Below are 13,788 nucleotides of genomic sequence, written 5' to 3' on the forward strand. Positions count from 1 at the left end.
TCTATCGTAATAAACAATAACCGTTCCTTCCTCGAAAAATGTGGATAGCTACCTTATAGTAAATATTCCCAGTAGCGTTGATTGTGTGGAATCAGGCCGGTGCTTCGCTGTTGACGGCGGAACTTCAAATGGTTCCAAGTTAACCAGAAAGGTTGGGGAAGGGGTCTAATCAAAGATGATAAGCTTTTATATAAATCACAGTTTGAAAAGAAAAAAACCTAACCGAAGCGGCAATCGAATACCTTGCTTCTTAATCATTCAATTCTAAACCAACTATAAACTGTCGACGATCTCTTCGTGAGATGGCCCAACAAAATCGACTATACCTCACATATGTCCCGGAAGGCAAGTGTATTGAGGGAAACTGAACTACAGACAAACATGCTAGGCAACCAACCAGTTGACAAGGAATGTTTAGGTTTGCGCGTCAAGCCAACGAAAGATGGCGTCAACCCCTAAAGGGCCGTACGTCTCAGTAATCCCGAATGAATTTTAATAGATGCCGTCACTTTTATATCCGACGATAGAATCTCCGCACATGTAGGAGTACCAACTGAGCATGCAGAAAGGCTAGGAATGCCCTCTCGTGGATGCTGTTGGAATTGTAAAGACTACGAAGAAAAGGAAACTGACGATAACCTCATCTGCAACTTTCCGGCATTCAGTGGTGCTATACAGCGCTATGTGGGAGCTCGCTTTTTAGACAGGCTACGCCAGATTGTTGAATATAATATTGTGGCGAATGTTGGCATCACTATGCTGTTAGTAAATAATAACAACAACAAAAATAGCAAGCAGCCAGACTTATGTACATTTAGATACTATAGCAAGCAGCCACGCTTACGTACAAGGCAAAGAAGAATATTCCACTCACATAACCAGCTGGCCGAAGTGAAGAGATATCTCACAAACTCAAAGTATAAGTTGTTACTCACACATACACACGCATATAGCTAAATAACCAAGTATGCGATACAACTGTTCCATGTTCGTAAAAAGTCTAGACCTTAGGAGAAATATGCGAACGAGCCAACAGAGAGTATAAAAGCAGCGAAAACTGAGGAGTAACTAATCAGTTTGATTTAAACACGCTTTTAGTGAAGTATAATTGAATTTGTGAAGTACTACTCCCAAATTAGTTCAAATAAAAACCATTTTGCAGTACTGAATATTGGAGTTATTTATTTGACAGTTCAGCAATTCGAACTTTAGCAGAAGGCGCATTATTACCCGGAACTTCTCAAAGTTCTTTACAATATTAAGAACTTGGTAGAATTTATCAGTTCCTCAAACTCGTTCGCAGCGGATGGGTAATGTTGTATTTTTGTAGGATCACAACTGGCGGACTGATACTGGCAGCCTTTTCAATCTAACCTAACCTAATGAGATATCTGTAGTGGATTTGCGAACAAGCGAGTTATATCGTAGACCGTAGTGACACGTGTAATATTTGGTGTAATTTTTTAGGCCTCCTGTGGATAAGCTAACGAGTTTGACAAAAGCTTGTCCTAATGGAAGCATGAGAAAATTGCAAACTAAAAATTTAGTATACACGAGCCAACCGAACATCGCCACTATGGAAACATTCAGTCCAAGTGAGGTCTTATTGACCGGCCAGTTCAGCCTAACAAAACATCGAACTCGAATAACGCACAACGAAAAACACGACGATATGTAGCTAGGGATACGAGTACAGAAAGCTTATTTGCTGTGTCGGTGTAGTTTTTATAAAAGTATGCGACGTTGACTTAAGTAGATCAGTGGTGCACAATGCAGAAAGTACTTCGAATACAAACGCAACCTCTTTTGTAGTAGTATTTGTTTTAATGGAGTATGTTTGAACATAGAATTCTCGTATAAGATGTTTACTGCTTGAAGTACAAGCTAAAAGTGATTGACTGCTTGCTTTACTGAAGCTCTGTCGCTGCGCCAACCTGACATGTAGCTGAACGTTGTTATCGTCTTTTTTGTTGTTGTTGTATTAACGATATAATGAAGACTTTGTTATCGATGTTGATGGTCCTTCGGCGGATATATATCCGGTACGTTCCGGTAACAAAGCACCATTATGGTACTAGCCCGACCATCACGGGAACGATTTAAATGACCCCATTAAACCTTCAAGGCCATCCCTCCCTCCCCACCCCCTATTTCGGTGAGGAGCTTGGGGTCGCCAGAGCCTCGTCTCTTAATGAAACAGGACTCGCCGCGGGTAGGTGACGTTGACAATTGGGTTGGAGAAGCTATATATTGCGCTGGCAACCCCTTGAACGTCGAATAATTTTCCGAAGCTCTATGATGCTTTCAAGTGCACCACTGACCTAGGTTTACATTAGAAACCCACATATTTTCCAGCGCACAACTTAAACATAAATTTTTATACAAAATCACTTAACAAAGCCTACATCTAGGCGCCTTTATCGCACCGCAATTATACGCCATCATACGCTTAAACCACTACAAAAGTGATAAACAATCTGAAAAGATACTTAAAAAGCTGCGTAAGAGTCTACGTTAAAAAAAAAAACAACAACAAAATATAAAGATAAAACATAATGACGTGGTAAAAGTGGAAAAAAATTCAGAAAATAAATCATTGAGAGTATATGAGTCAATGGTAATTGTGTGAAAGTATGCGAAGCGTAAATAATCTGAAGTGAGACGCAATAGAGAAAAATAGTACAAGTAGCAGGCAGCAGCTTGCAGGCAACAACGTAGCAATTTTTTATTTTTTTCGTTTTTTTTTTTTTCAACGCAAGCAGCAGCACAATAAACAAGCTTGGCGTAGCAAATTTTCACATTTAGTGTTTTAATAGCACAATAAAATTGCAGTCAAGTAAGCGATGAGCAAAAGAAAACGAAGCAAAAACAAAATATAACAAATAAGTCATTGAGAAGAAAAAAGCGCGTACAGCAAACGAGGTTACAATATGACGTATTGACTGTCGGCGCAATATGCATATAAAATAAGTCCCATAAAATAAAGATAAAGCACGCAGGAAATGTAACTTTGCGGTTGAAGATGCTGATATGGAAAATGAGATATAAAAGTGAGAAGATGTATGTGTCATGGTGGAATCACCAGGTGAAGTAAATAAAAAGAGATAGAAGATGTACGCTATCTGAAACGGTAGGGATGTATTTTCAACGGTCAGAAGAGGGTAAAATGTTTACCCGCTTTGGAAAAGTAGGAGTAGAAAAACAAATGCCTTGCTACGAAAGTCATTACAGACTGTTTTTTTTCGGCATATCAGTGCAACCTAATACCAATACAAAAGGGATACACAGTACCAGTGCGAACTTATATTACTTTAACTTAAACTGCGATGAGTAGTAAAATTCAATAATGCGTTTAAAGTAAACTGACCTCAACTACAACTGCAGTTGAAGCTTTTATCGAAAAACCGGACATAAGTGGAAGAGGTGTTATCCATTATATAGTTGAACTGTAGGAACTTTGCGCACTTAAATGGGTTTCGGGTTTGATGAAAAGTTTTACAGTCACACTTGGAAGTTATCGTAATACTTTTAAATATGTTTCCATCCCTTAAAATTCAATTACATGTTCATCTGCTTTGTTGATTTGTCGTTGAGAGTTGGGAGTAAAACATATGCTCTTCCAAATAAAAATAACAAACTTAATCAGAAGATGCCCTAAAATGACTGGACAATTCATGATGTATTACTTATGTTACGAAGTTATTATTTACCAAAATATGTCAGGGTATATACTAGCCCAGCGTCAGTCGACCTAGAACCAGAAGATGTTATTGTTGTTGTTGCATTGACGATAAAGACACTCCCCGAAGGTTTTAGGGAGTGTTATCCATGTTGATAGTCCTTTCGTTCCGGTAACAAAGCACCACTAAGGTACTAGCTTGACCATCTCGGGAACGATAAATATGACCACATTAAATTTTCTAGGCCATTCCGCCCCTTAAAATTCATTGTCATGTTCATCTGCTCTGTTGATTTGACATTGAGAGTCGAAAGTAAAAGGTCCATCGATATTCACCTAATGGGGTTTAGATGAAAAAAAGTACTAAAACTACCATATTTTACTCCTGAAAAATGCAAAAAAACAACACCTTTTCGGGGACAACATTGGTGAAAAATTTTCAGATAGCCGAATGACAGAACAAAGAAGAATTTAGAGCGAGACAATTGACGGCTTACTTCACCTGTGGTGGAATTCACTAACTTATAACGGTGCGATTTGTCGAGATTTTAATTAACGATTTTGTCGCTTGCCGTATCGATTGCACTATTCACTAACTTAGTCTTAACGACTCGAAACAAATGACATGAAATTTCGTTTTAATAATAGAAAGGTGGCAGCACAGCTAACGAAACCTAAAAAATGCGAAAAGCACAAAAGGAATGCCAAAAATAAATAAACTCCGTATACTAACTGCTTTAAAGTCATTATTGTGCATATAATATAATGCTTGACCATATAACAATTGACCATCAAGTTGAGAAAATAATATCATGAGCCAAGTCTGGGGTTAGTTGGTACAGCTTTCGAAACTCCGTTGCATTCAAGTGGAATGGGTTATCTACTTCTCTAAGAAGGTGTCCGTCCACTGGCGATGGACTTAATAATTCTTCATCTTGTGATTAAACGTACGCCAAGTACTCAAATGAAATTTGATTTATAAATAAAGCAGCTTTTCGTATTTGAAAGTATTTCATTAAAGTTCCGATTTTCTTTTTTAACTAAAATTGCCAGAAATATTAATTTCGTGATTTTTAACGCAGCCAATTTACTTGCCGTTTATTTAGCAACACAGCTGATCGTCGATCAACAAATATCGACACAAAAGAGTTACTGAATAACGAAATCGTTATAGTTATCGATTCGCAAATAAAGCGAAGGCAAATGTCGTTAAAAAGGTTTGTGAATTCCACTACTGGTTATTCCACCATGTGTATGTGTGCGAAAAAAATTTACGAGAATGTTAGTATGAAAGTCAAAGAAAAGAAAATGAAAAAAAGGAATATAGAGCAATCAAGGCATATCAGAAGCACAAGAAAATGAATGAACAAGTTGTAGCATAACAATAGGCGCCTTCAACAAAAGCTAAGCCGGAAAACGTTACAGAAAAAAGTATGAGATAAGAATTGCTTGCATAAAAAATTAAATGAAAAATAGATAAATCAAAGTTGTACAGGGAATGAAATAGAGCGAGATAGAGAAAAGAATAAACACACATTAATGTATATGTGTGTGCGATAGCAAACTAGAAATCATAAAAAGTGTAGGTGAGAGAAATGAAATAAATCAAAATTAACACATAAAAGCAAAATGCACACAAAAAAAGGCCAACAACTAAAACAAAAATAATATGATATGCTTGGAAAAAACTTAGCAAATGTGTCAAGTATATAAATAACAATTGCAAAACAAAAGTAGCCGTCATTTCTAGTACGCTGTATAAGAGCTGTGAAAGGGTGTGAATGAAGTGCTTGTGTAAGCCTTTGCTAGACTCTTTTTTTATTGCATTTGGTGTTCAGTGAAAATGTTGACCCAATTAAGTTGTTAATAAACATGGATAATGCAAACGCCAAGTGTGCCAAGTAAGAATTATTGAGTAATGAAAATATGTAAAATTAACAGATAAGCATAATGCAATAGAAAACAGTTTTTAAATTTAATTCTACACTAGCGTAACCGGCAGATATTATCCTGTACTGCATTTCAAAAATTATCTAATAGACTTCTCATTCTAACTCACGCTCTGATTCCCATTCCCACTCTTACTCCCTCTTCCATTCTCTATCTGTCTCATCTAAAATGCTTCATATATGGGCACTATGTATATACTAAATTACTTTAGCTCAAATCGTTTCTCATTTAAACTCACGCTCTGATTCCCATTCCCACTCTTACTTTAGCTTCCATTCTCTATCTCTCTCATCTAAAATACTTCGTATATGGAAAATATGTATACACTAAATTTTGGATACCTCCTACAAAAATTACATTAGCTCAAATCGTTTTTCATTCTAACTCACGCTCTCATTACCATTCCCAATCTTACTCCCTCCTCCATTCTCTATATCTCTAATCTAAAATCTAATATCTAATCTAATATATATTATAAATGGGAAAGTTTGGATGTTAAGATGTTTGGATGTTTGGATGTTTAGATGTTTGGATGTTTGGATGTTTGGATGTTTGGATGTTTGTCCAGACGTTTGTCTTTGTGACTCAATAACGCAAGAACGGCTGGACCGATTTGGATGAAATTTTGCACACATATAGCCAATAGTCTAGAAGGATCTACTAGCTATATATTTTTCAAAAGGGGCGTGGTCCCCGCCCCCTAGGAACAGTTATAATTTAATTATTATATTTTTTCGTCTTTGCGACTGAATCACGCCAGAATCGCTACACGGATTTTGATGAAATTTGGGACACAGACAGTAGTCTACTAGCGAAATTTTTTTCGAACATGGAAAGAGGGGTGGGGGTCCCACGACCCTTCGAGAAATTATTTTTCATAATTTTTACACATTATAACTTTACGTATACTGGCCTTCACCAATATCACAGACTCAAGGGGTCAAATAAGTCGAGGGCTTACAAAGTAAGCAGTGACACCCTCCGCCCGCCCCCCTTTATCTCCCCCTCTGGTGTAAAATCCATAAATTGTTATAACTCAATCTAAATTTTCTCCTAAATCAATAGTTTTTGGTATCTGGTACCTACAGAACGAGGTCTAGACAATTTTGGAGGAACGATCAGTGGTCCTCTCCTCTACTCCCGCCATCCGCCCTCCATCAATTGTTTTTATTAGCACGCTTTTATTAGCTTTACCTGTATGTTTCTATCTAACTTTTTATTCGCTCCAATGCGCCTGCTGCCTTATTAACATGGTATAATTAGCTTCACTTTATTTGTAATCCCGTAAGGGTCATATCGAGACCCTTCCGGGATCATTTCTGGATGGTTTTCGGGATCGGTCCGGGATTACGCCGGGGTAATTTCGGGACTTTTTCGGGACTATTTCGGGATCATTTTGGGACCCTTCCGGGATCATTTCTGTATAGTTTACGGGATCCGTCCGGGATCCCGTCGGGGTTATTTTGGAACATTTTCGGGACTATTCCGGAATCATTTCGGGATGGTTTTCGGGATCCGTCCGGGATATCGTCGGGGTCATTTGGGGACTTTTTCGGGATCATTTGGGGGCTCTTCCGGCATCATTTCTGGATGGTTTTCGGGATCCGTCCGGGATCTCGTCGGGGTCATTTGGGGACTTTTTCGGGATCATTTTGGGGCTCATCCGGCATCATTTCTGGATGGTTTTCGGGATCCGTCCGGGATCCCGTCGGGGTCATTTCGGGACTTTTTCGCGACTAATACGGGATCATTTGGGAACCCTTTCGGCATCATTTCTGGATGGTTTTCGGGATCCGTCCGGGATCCCGTCGGGGTCATTTCGGGCTTTTTCGCGACTAATACGGGATCATTTGGGAACCCTTTCGGCATCATTTCTGGATGGTTTTCGGGATCCGTCCGGGATCCCATTAGGGTAATTTCGGGACTATTAGGGGATCATTTGATAATTTTCGGGATCCGTTCGGGATGCCGACGAGGTCATTTCTGGACTATTTCGGGATCATTTTGGATACCTACCGGCATCATTTCTGGATGGTTTTTGGGATTCGTCCGGGATCCCGTCGTGGTCTTTTCGGGACTTTTTTTCGACTAATACGGGATCATTTGCGGACCCTTTCGGCATCATTTCTGGATAGTTGTCGGGATCCCGTCACGGTCATTTCGGGACTATTAGGGGATCATTTGAGGACCTTTCCGGCATCATTTCTGTATTGTTTTCGGAATCCTTTCGGGATCCCGTCAGGGTAATTTTGGGACTTTTTTGGGGCTAATACGGGATCATTTGGGAACCCTTTCGGCATAATTTCTGGATAGTTGTCGGGATCCGTTCGGGATCCCGTCACGGTAATTTCGGAACTATTAGGGGATCATTTGAGGACCTTTCCGGCATCATTTCTGGATAGTTTTTGGAATACTTTCGGGATCCCGTCGGGGTCATTTCGGGACTTTTTCGCGACTAATACGGGATCATTTGGGAACCCTTTCGGCATCATTTCTGGATGGTTTTCGGGATCCGTCCGGGATATCGTCGGGGTCATTTGGGGACTTTTTCGGGATCATTTGGGGGCTCTTCCGGCATCATTTCTGGATGGTTTTCGGGATCCGTCCGGGATCCCATCAGGGTAATTTCGGGACTATTAGGGGATCATTTGTGGACCTTTCCGGCATCATTTCTGGATAATTTTCGGTATCCGTCCGGGATGCCGACGAGGTCATTTCGGGATTATTTCGGGATCATTTGGGATACCTACCGGCATCATTTCTGGATGGTTTTTGGGATTCGTCCGGGATCCCGTCGGGGTCATTTCGGGACTTTTTCTCGACTAATACGGGATCATTTGCGGACCCTTTCGGCATAATTTCTGGATAGTAGTCGGGATCCGTTCGGGATCCCGTCACGGTAATTTCGGAACTATTAGGGGATCATTTGAGGACCTTTCCGGCATCATTTCTGGATAGTATTTGGAATACTTTCGGGATCCCGTCAGGGTCATTTCGGGGCTTTTTCGGGATCATTTAAGGATGGCTTTCAGGATTCGTCCTTGAACCCGTCAGGGTAATTTCTAGACTTTTCCGAGACTATTTCGGGATCATTTTGGGACCTTCCCAAGATCATTTCTGGATGGATTTCGGGATTTGTCCGGGATGCCCTCAGGGTCATTTTGGGACTATTAGGTGAGTATTTGAGGACCGTTCCGGCATCACTTCTGGATGGTTTTCGGTATCCGTTCAGATTCCCGTCGGAATAATTGCGGGACTTTTTCGGGATCATCGGGGTCCCTTCCAAAATCATTTCTGGATGGTTTTTGGGATTCGTCCGGCATCCCGTCGGGGTCATTTCGGGACTTTTTCTCGACTAATACGGGATCATTTGCGGGCCCTTTCGGTATCATTTCTGGATAGTTGTCGGGATCCGTTCGGGATCCCGTCAGGGTCTTTTCGGAACTATTGGGAGATCATTTGAGGACCTTTCCGGCATCATTTCTGGTTAGTTTTCGGGATCCTTTCCGGGTCCCATCAGGGTCATTTCGGGACTTTTTCGGCATCATTTAAGATTGGTTTTCAGGATTCGTCCGGTATCCGTCAGGGTAATTTCTGGACTTTTCCCAGACTATTTCGGGATAATTTTGGGACCTTCCCAAGATCATTTCTGGATGGATTTTGGGATCAGTCCGGGATGCCGTCAGGGTCATTTTGGGCTATTAGGTGATCATTTGAGGACCTTTTCGGCATCACTTCTGGATGGTTTTCGGTATCCGCTCAGGATCCCGTCGGAATTATTGCGGGACTTTTTCGGGATCATTTGGTGTCCCTTCCGGCATCATTTCTGGCTGGTTTTTGGGATTCGTCCGGCATCCCGTCGGGTTCATTTCGGGACTTTTTCTCGACTAATACGGGATCATTTGCGGGCCCTTTCAGCATCATTTCTAGATAGTTGTCGGGATCCGTTCGGGATCCCGTCAGGGTCTTTTCGGAACTATTAGGTGATCATTTGAGGACATTTCCGGCATCATTTCTGGATAGTTTTCGGGATCCTTTCGGGGTCCAGTCAGGGTCATTTCGGGACTTTTTCGGGATCATTTAGAGATGGCTTTCAGGATTCGTCCGGGAACCCGTCAGGGTAATTTCTGAACTTTTCCGAGACTATTTCGGGATAATTTTGGGACCTTCCCAAGATCATTTCTGGATGGATTTTGGGATCAGTCCGGGATGCCGTCAGGGTCATTTTGGTATTAGGTGATCATTTGAGGACCTTTCCGGCATCACTTCTGGATGGTTATCGGTATCCGATCAGGATCCCCTCGGAATCATTGCAGGAATTTTTCGGGATCATTTGGGGTCCCTCCCAAGATCATTTCTGGATGGATTTCGGGATCTGTCCGGGATCCCGTCAGGGTCATTTAGGGGTGCGTTCGAGATCCCGTCAGGGTCATTTCGGGACTTCTTCGGGAATATATCGGGATCATTTCTGGATGGTTTATGGGATCCGTCCATTACCCATTATGGGTCATTTCGAGACTATTAGGTGATCATTTGAGGACCTTTCCGGCATCACTTCTGGATGATTTTCGGTATCCGTTCGGGATCCCGTCGGAATCAATGCGGGACTTTTACGGAATCATTTGGGATTCCTTCCGGCATCATTTCTGGATGGTTTTCGGGATTTGTCCGGGATCCCGTCGGGGTTATTTCGGGACCTTTTCGGGGCTAATACGGGATCATTTGGGGATCCTCTAGGGGTCGTTTCGTGACTTTTTCTGTATTATTTCGGGATCATTTTGGGACCCTTTCGGCATAATTTCTTGATGGTTTGCCGGATCCATCAGGGTCATTTCGGGACCATTTTGGGATCATTTCGGGACCCTTCCGAGATCATTTCTGGATCCGTCCGGGATGCCGTAGGAGCCATTTCGGGATTTTTTGTTACTTTTCCGGGATAGTTTTTGCACCCTTCCGGGATCATTTCTGGATCTGTGCGGGATCCCATCTGGGTCAATTCCGGACTATTTCGGGATCATTTTGGAATCCTTCCGGAATCATTTCTGTATGGTTTTCGCGATCCATCGTGGATCCCCTCGGAGCCATTTCGGAACTTTTTCTGGAGTTAGTCGGGATAATTTAGGGACCCTTCCTGGATATTTTCTGGATGGTTTCTGAGATCCGTCCGGGAGCCCGTCAGGGTAATTTCGGAACTTTTTCGGGACTATTTCGGGATCAATGTGGTACCCTTCAGGCATCATTTCTGTGTGGTTATCTGGATAAGTCTAGAATCGTGTCATTGTCATTTCGGGTTTTTTGGGACTACTTCGGGAACTTTTGGAAACACTTCCGGGGCGTTTCTGGATGTTTTTCGGGATCCGTCCGCGATAGCGTCGGGGTCATTTCGTGGCTTTTTCTGGATAATTTCGTTATCATTTTGGGATCCTATCAGGTTATCAGCTCATAAAGTTCTTTTTTTTACTCAATTACAAAAATAAAATGCATTAGACAGAAAAAAATTTTAAACAGATAACTTTATAAGCAGGCTAACGTGAATAGCCCACATATTTCATTTTCTCCTTGCGGACGGGGCCGCGGGTAAAGGCTAGTATATATTATAAATGGGAAAGTTTGGATGTGAAGATGTTTGGATGTTTGGATGTTTGGATGTTTGGATGTTTGTCCAGACGTTTGTCTTTGTGACTCAATCACGCAAGAACGGCTGGACCGATTTGGATGAAATTTTGCACACATATAGCCAATAATCTAGAAGGATCTACTAGCTATATATTTTTCAAAAGGGGCGCGGCCTCCGCCCCCTAGGAACAGTTATAATTTAATTATTATATTTTTTCGTCTTTGCGACTGAATCACGCCAGAATGGCTACACGGATTTTGATGAAATTTGGGACACAGACAGCAGTCTACTAGCGAAATTTTTTTCGAACATGGAAAGAGGGGTGGGGATCCCACGACCCCTTCCAGAAATTATTTTTCAATAATTTTTAGACATTATAACTTTACGTATACTGGCCTTCACCAATATCACAGACTCAAGGGGTCAAATAAGTCGAGGGCTTGCAAAGTAAGCAGTGACACCCTCCGCCCGCCCCCTTTATCTCCCCCTCTGGTGTAAAATCTATAAATTGTTATAACTCAATATAAATTTTCTCCCAAATCAATAGTTTTTGATATCTGGTACATACAAAACGAGATCTAGACAATTTTGGAGGAACGATCAGTGGTCCTCTCCTCTACTCCCGCCATCCGCCCTCCATCAATTGTTTTTATTAGCACGCTTTTATTAGCTTTACCTGTATGTTTCTATGTAACTTTTTATTCGCTCCAATGCGCCTGCTGCCTTATTAACATGGTTTTATAATTAGCTTCATCTTATTTGTAATCCCGTAAGGGTCATATCGAGACCCTTCCGGGATGATTTATGTATGGTTTTCGGGATCGGTCCGGGATTACGCCGGGGTAATTTCGGGACTTTTTCGGGACTATTTGGGGATCATTTTGAGACCCTTCCGGGATCATTTCTGTATAGTTTTCGGGATCCGTCCGGGATCCCGTCGGGGTTATTTTGGGACATTTTCGGGACTATTCCGGAATCATTTCGGGACTATTTCGCGATCATTTGGGGACCCTTCCGGCATCATTTCTGGATGGTTTTCGGGACTCGTCCGGGATCCCGTCGGGGTACTTTCGGGATCATTTGCGTAACTTCGAGAGATAAATCTTGATGGTTTCCGGGATCATTGCGGGACTTTTTCGGGTTTATTTTGGGTCCCTTTAGGCATCGTTTCTGGATGGTCCTCGGGATTCGTCCGGCATCCCGTCGGGGTCATTTCGGGACTTTTTCGCGACTAATACGGGATCATTCGGCATCATTTCTGGATGGTTTTCGGGATCCGTCCGGGATCTCGTCGGGGTCATTTGGGGACTTTTTCGGGATCATTTGGGGGCTCTTCCGGCACCATTTCTGGATGGTTTTCGGGATCCGTCCGGGATCTCGTCGGGGTCATTTTGGGACTTTTTCGGGATCATTTGGGGGCTCTTCCGGCATCATTTCTGGATGGTTTTTGGCATCCGTCCAGGATCTCGTCGGGTCATTTGAGGACTTTTTCGGGATCATTCGGGGGCTCTTCCAGCATTATTTCTGGATGGTTTTCGGGATCCGTCCGGGATCTCGCCGGGGTCATTTGGGGACTTTTTCGGGATCATTTTGGGGCTCTTCCGGCATCATTTCTGGATGGCTTTCGGGATCCGCCCGGGATCCCGTCGGGGTCATTTCGGGACTTTTTCGCGGCTAATACGGGATCATTTGGGAACCCTTTCGGCATCATTTCTGGATGGTTTTCGGGATACGTCCGGGATCCCGTCGGGGTCATTTCGGGACTTTTTCGCGACTAATACGGGATCATTTGGGAACCCTTTCGGCATCATTTCTGAATGATTTTCGGGATCCGTCCGGGATCCCATCAGGGTATTTTCGGGACTATTAGGGGATCATTTGGGAACCTTACCGGCATCATTTCTGGATAATTTTCGGGATCCGTCCGGGATGCCGACGAGGTCATTTCGGGACTATTTCTGGATCATTTGGGATACCTACCGGCATCATTTCTGGATGGTTTTTGGGATTCGTCCGGGATCCCGTCGTGGTCATTTCGGGACTTTTTCTCGACTAATACGGGATCATTTGCGGACCCTTTCGGCATAATTTCCGGATAGTTGTCGGGATTCCGTCACGGTCATTTCGGGACTATTAGGGGATCATTTCCGGAACTTTCCGGCATCATTTCTGGATAGTTTTCGGAATCCTTTCGGGATCCCGTCAGGGTCATTTTGGGACTTTTTCGGGGCTAATACGGGATCATTTGAGGATCCTCTAAGGGTCGTTTCGTGACTTTTTCTGTTTTATTTCGGGATCATTTGGGGATCCTTCCGGCATAATTTCTTGATGGTTTGCCGGATCCATCAGGGTCATTTCGGGACCATTTTGGGATCATTTGGGGACCCTTCCGAGATCATTTCTGGATCCGTCCGGGATGCCGTAGGAGCCATTTCGGGATTTTTTGTTACTTTTCCGGGATAGTTTTTGAATCCTTCCGGAATCATTTCTGTATGGTTTTCGCGATCCGTCGTTGATTCCCTCGGAGCCATTTCGGAACTTT

At 42.5% G+C, this 13,788-nt stretch overlaps 1 protein-coding gene across 5 annotated transcripts in view; it reads left to right on the forward strand.

The window, feature by feature from the left end:
- The window catches only part of LOC137243701 (D(2)-like dopamine receptor), a 566,273-nt gene that overhangs the window by 489,167 nt on the left and 63,318 nt on the right, over window positions 1-13,788 (forward strand). The gene's annotated exons all lie outside the window — the stretch shown is intronic.

Source organism: Eurosta solidaginis, chromosome 3, assembly GCF_040869045.1.
Source record: "Eurosta solidaginis isolate ZX-2024a chromosome 3, ASM4086904v1, whole genome shotgun sequence".
In the NCBI taxonomy this organism is placed as follows: Eukaryota; Metazoa; Arthropoda; class Insecta; order Diptera; family Tephritidae; genus Eurosta; species Eurosta solidaginis.